The 5,566-nt window shown below is 38.0% G+C and overlaps 1 pseudogene; it reads left to right on the top strand.

Annotated features, from left to right (window-relative positions):
• Positions 1-3,525: 3,525 nt before the first annotated feature.
• LOC120598272 (uncharacterized) lies at positions 3,526-3,642 on the top strand (annotated as a pseudogene).
• The last annotated feature ends 1,924 nt before the right edge of the window (positions 3,643-5,566 follow it).

Here is a 5,566-nt window from a genome sequence, read left to right as displayed (position 1 = left end):
ACATCTTATGGGCTTTGTCATTTAAAGGCAAGAGCACTTTTGTGAAAACTAGTTATAGAAACATGCATGAAAAATTAGAGAGATCTGTAGGGAAACAAAGTTATGGGTGATGTGAGGAAAAACACAATCTTTTCTCAGAGAAATCTGGGTTCTAATATGCTTTTTAATTTGTTAGCATGTGACCTGGACAAGTGATTTAAGGCCCCTGAGCTTTGGTTCCCTTAACTGTAAAATGGGAATAATGACATTTACGTCAGAGGGTTGCCTTGTGGATTAAATCACATAATTTATGTTTGGCTATGCATTCTGGAAAAATCTGGGTAGTGAAAACTGAAAAGAACTCAAATGAAAAGAACTCTGGGCATGAATACTCCATCCAAATCCCTGCACAAAGAGGCTAGCCACTCCTTAACATGGCTTCTAGAGGCCCAAGGCCCGTGTCCCTGGGACAACCAAACCCCATTTGGAGTTTCTGTCTGGAGATGTTCAGGGCTGTCAGAAGACTATAATGTTTGTTCTAGACAATACCCAATCTCACTTTCTTAGAGCATTTACTAAAAGAGCTTTACAATTGTGAATCCTTTCTCTGACCCTTTGAGATATATATGTATCTCCTACAAGTCAGGAGTGTCTTTTCTCAAGGACCTGAAAGCTATTCCTTTGAAATATAATCATCAGGAAGGCTAGCATCTGGGTCTCCCAGTCTCCGTGCAAGGACAGATCCTAACTTCGATAATTGCCAGCTAGTCCTTTGTAATTCTGAGTCCCTGTTTGCTCCCTTTCTCTACACCCTCATTCTCCCTTTAAAATGCCCATTCACCTCTGCACAAATCATAATGGAGCTTAGCTCTTTCCTCTACTATCAACAGTTACTGAATCAAATCTGGTTTCACTGCTTTAACTAATGTCCAGCCTTGTTTATTTTTGACAGTAAAGACTGGCTTTGTGGTAACATCAACCAAACCCCATCTCTTTTCAAGGAGTGGGGGGAGGGGAGGGCTGTTTTCTGAAGGAGAAGGTGAGGCTGAATCTTGTTATAGGAAAGGTCATGGGAAGAAATTGGGAAAATGTGAGAAGGTTGTCCGTTTTCTGACTGCTTCTGGGAAACAGGCCTGAAGGCTAGTTTTTGCTCATAAATTTTTCAAAGGTTGGAAGTATAACTTAAACTTTCATTATTTTAGTTTAAACCAAAATGGAATTTAAGGTGGATCCAGCTTTAGGCAAGTCTGGATGCAGAGATTTAAAGGATGAAATTAGGACTTTTTTCCTCCCTCTAGATCATGCTATTTGATAAAATGCTTTGTGATGAAAGAAATGTTCTGTGTCTGAACTGTTCAATATGATAGCCTATCTGACTATTGAGCGCTTGAAGTTGGCTATTAGCAATTGAAGAAATGAATGTTTTGATTTAATTTTAATGAGTTAAAGTTTAAAAAGCCACATGTGGCTGGCGGAAGCTCTGTTAGAGGGTATAATTCTTAATCATGCTGTGCTTGCCTTTTCTTGGCTTTATTCTCAGACCATCTCCACATGGTGTCAAAATGGCTCCTGGAAGCTCCAGACTTAGTTTATCTCTAATCCTTAGAGATTATGATCTCATAGAAAAAGAGGAACCATCTCTTCTTCAGAAGCCTTATTAACCCCTGAAAAGGATTCTAATTGGACTGCCTGAGGTAAGTCAAGATGGACCCTCTCCCGGTCCAGCCTGAATCACATCCTACTGTGACCATTAAATTCACTTCCAGAAATTGCTTTGAGTTCGGGAGCAATAATTATCAAATTGTGGTTAAATTAGAGGTTGTGAGGGACTTTTTGAGAGAGGGCAAAAGAAGTGACACCGTGTAACCTTGGTGATGCATGAGGTTAGGAGTGGAACGTTTTCTCCTTATCACAGGGAGAATTGGGCCCTGCAGTTTATAGAGCAATGTCCTCAAAACAGCAGCAGCAGCAGCAGCAACAGCAGCAGCAGCAGCAGCAGCGGCGGCGGCGGCAGCACGCAAGGCACATTCAAGAAACCTTATGTACAGAGAGGAATAAAAAGGGTAGAAGAGTGAAGGACAGTAAGAACATGGCAGATGTCCTATGACTCCTGGATCTTCTATTCTGCTACAGGAGCACGTGCCAAACACTCTCCAGAACTCTCAGAATACCGGAGAGAATTTGGTAGGGAGCTGGAATATCTGAGTAAAAGTGGAGTTAAATAGAGGAAATAAGACTTCACTATCAATATGATGATAGCTGTGTTGAAGGTCTGCTAAAGCAAATTCATTTGGATTACATATTTAATCACTTGGAACTATTAGGAGCTCAGATTTTACTTGCCCTTACCAGCACTCCCCTACCACTACTAATTCCTCCTTGAATAAATACAAGATTTTTTTGTGTGCTTTATTGATACTGGTGGTATGAAGAGAGATGCTAGAGTTGACTTCATTTTCTGAAACCCTAAATGTTAGAAAAATTTATTGTTGAGAATGTTGGAAGCAAATATATAGGTCAGGACTAATATATTAGTCCTGCACAACAATATAGCCATATTGCACAACAGCCATTGCACAACAATATAGCCATATTGGTTGTTAAAACATAAAAATGACTTTTGACTAGTTTTGTATGACAACTTTCCCGTCAAGTTTTCTTCTGCTCCTTACTGCTTCAGCCACTTCTGCTTCTTGCCACAGTCCGGCATTGAAGGATTAATTCCCGACACAGGCAACACGCTCTAGGACCAAGAAACTGTTCTAAACCAGAGTTTGTTTGAATTAGTCAGTGCTCTTGCCAATCATTTTCTCTAAGCACCATCTTTACCTTCCCAAGGAAACCCAGGAAGACCGATTTGTGCTTTACCGGTATTTCCTTTTGATTGTATATGCTCATCCACCTAAATTGGTGATAATTTGCTGGTTATATAACTTTTAAATCCTCTTGGAATAACAGTGACAGACATTAGTGAAATGCTTAAGATATGTTACTTTGTTTAGGAAAACTAAAATCTTTGCTTTATTAATGATGAATATAGTAAAAAGAAAAAGGAACTAAAATTTGATTTTGTAGTATAGTCCACAGTCAGAATTTGTGAAAATATTGCAAGTATGTTAGGAGATCTAGTCTCCTCTAAAGAAAACTGCCATTGATAGCTTTAAGATAGACACGATTAAAAAATTTTTGAATGGAGAGGGAATACAAACAGCAGAGACAAAAAATATGATCAATGGACTCTGTCATTCCATTCTAATAGCCTTAACTCTATGCCTTATAGGTGCATGTGGGTGATACAAATAGAAGAATTTGTGGTGTGATTGGCTGAGGACATTTACATTATCTGTTAAGAACTCACATGTCCATGGTTTTGGCCTTCCTTCAAACAAAAACAATGTATATCCATGTGTTATATTAATGATATGCAGACCAGTGTATTGTCAAAATTTCCTCACACTGGATGTGGTTCCATAGTGTGGCGGTTAGCATGTCTGCTTTACATGCAGAAGGTCCTGGGTTTGCGCCCCAGTGGAGACACGGTCCATGGTCTATGGCCATGCCATCCTGAACAAACTTGATGTCTGATCTCAGAAGCTAAGCAGGGTTGGGCCTGGTAAGTACTTAGATGGGAGACCACCCTAGGAAGACCAGGTGCTGTAGGCATAAATAATAATAAATAATAAAAAAAAATCCTCACACACAATTATAGTTATTTACATACATAGGTTTGTTTATTAGGTCCTGCTAAAACTGTTCATGGAAATTTTTGTGGAGGATGAGTGATTAAAGGGTCTGGAAAAAGTTGTGGCCTTAATTCAAGACAGGTTGTATCAATAATCCCGAGGATGAAACTGTAGCTGTTAACAAGATTAAAACCTTGAGAAAAACAGAATTTTTCGGCTTTAGGCCACTAGGAATAAAAATACATTGTTTTACAGTGAGTCGATGGTTTAAATTCTTGAAAGCTTCTACAGTGTAAGTCTCAGTGCTTTTGCCAGGTGACAGACAAGTCATGCTAGAGATGAAGCAATGGATTCAAATAGGTTTTGACTTCTTTACTTTAGACCACTTTTCCTCTTTCCTCAGATGTGGATCAAAACATGAGAGATGACATTTGTCTCCTTTACCCGATTACCCTAAAACTGTGAAGAAAATTTTAAATTTATAAATACCAAATGTGAACAAATCAGAGGTCAAGTTTCTCAAACTTACAATTATGTCAAAAGACAATAGCACATGAGCCAGCAACTGAGATCTTTGCTCTTTACTTGTTTACTAAGGAAAATTATGGCAACTACTGTGACTTCTGAAAGTCTAACCTCAGCATTTGAGAGGATTTAGTATTTAGCCAAGTGGCAGAGCAGCAAACTCATTTTGAGTAAGATATTTAAAGAAGAAAGAAGTGCCATATGTCATCAGCTGGCATAATTTAACTTGCAAATCACATATTGGCAAGAGCTAGTTGGCAGCAGATGGCTGAACTCTTCTGTGTTTCAGACCCCAAACCTATCCTTTCCCATTTTGTGTTGGAAATCTAATTAAAAGCCTTTTTATCACCATCAGATTAATTACAAACAAGCCTTTTTATCTGCTAGGAAACTGACCTGTGTTTAACAAGCTTCCCCCAAACTCTCTATTTTCCAGGATTTCCAAGGATTTTTTTCTAAGGCAACATATTCAAACTAAACATATCCAATCTTTATACCGTAAATCCCATAAACTAGTACTTAGGCCAGGTATGCGTCACTTATTTACTATTTAGGATATAAACTGCTATTAACTTAAGAGTACTTGCTAATTTAACTTTAGTACTTCTTGTTAATCTGATGGAATTCATTGAAAGGCAACTCTGTCTTCTTATCTAAGATAAGCACAGACTACTATAAATAAATCAATGCCCATAAATTCAACAATTTACATAAAAAGAACAAATTTCTTGAATGATACCAACTGCCAAAGGTCACTCAAGAAAAATAACATGAATGGATATATAGATCTCTAGATCTATATCTATATGTAGAATAGATCTATATCTTTTAAACAACCTGCCCTTTCCTCCAAAGACACACTCTCTGTCTTCCATGGCTGTTCATTATAAAAAAAGTAGTATGGAACAAAGATAGTAAGATATGCTTATAAGATATGCAGAAATGTAAGAGGCCCATGGAAAATTGTCTGCTAACAGGATTGAGATGACTTATAGATGGCTGAAGATTTATAGACTCTGGTTCTCTTTCTATCTTAGGTGTAGTGCTCCAGAATTTCTGAATGAGAAACTGAGAGCTTGGGAATTTTTTGGGTCCCCTCTTTGTTGATTGATCTTGAACAATAACTTCTGTCTTTTCAGCACTGAAAGACTGCAGAAAATTTCATTCTACTTTTCACAATTTTCTATTTAGCGTTTAATTCCTTGCCCTATGTAGCTTAATTAAATATATCAAAGTGAAAATTTACAGCATCTGGCACACTTTTCTGGGTGGGCTTCCATTCTCTTTGGTATCTGGGATCCTTAAGTCCTGAGTACACTGGCAGCCCCAATTTCTTTTGTGTCTTTTGTCACATGAGATTATCCAAAGTTTTGTTGGTT

This window comes from Pteropus medius, unplaced genomic scaffold, assembly GCF_902729225.1.
Source record: "Pteropus medius unplaced genomic scaffold, Ma_sr-lr_union100, whole genome shotgun sequence".
Lineage (NCBI taxonomy): Eukaryota > Metazoa > Chordata > Mammalia > Chiroptera > Pteropodidae > Pteropus > Pteropus medius.
This window is presented reverse-complemented; position numbering and strand designations above follow the sequence as displayed.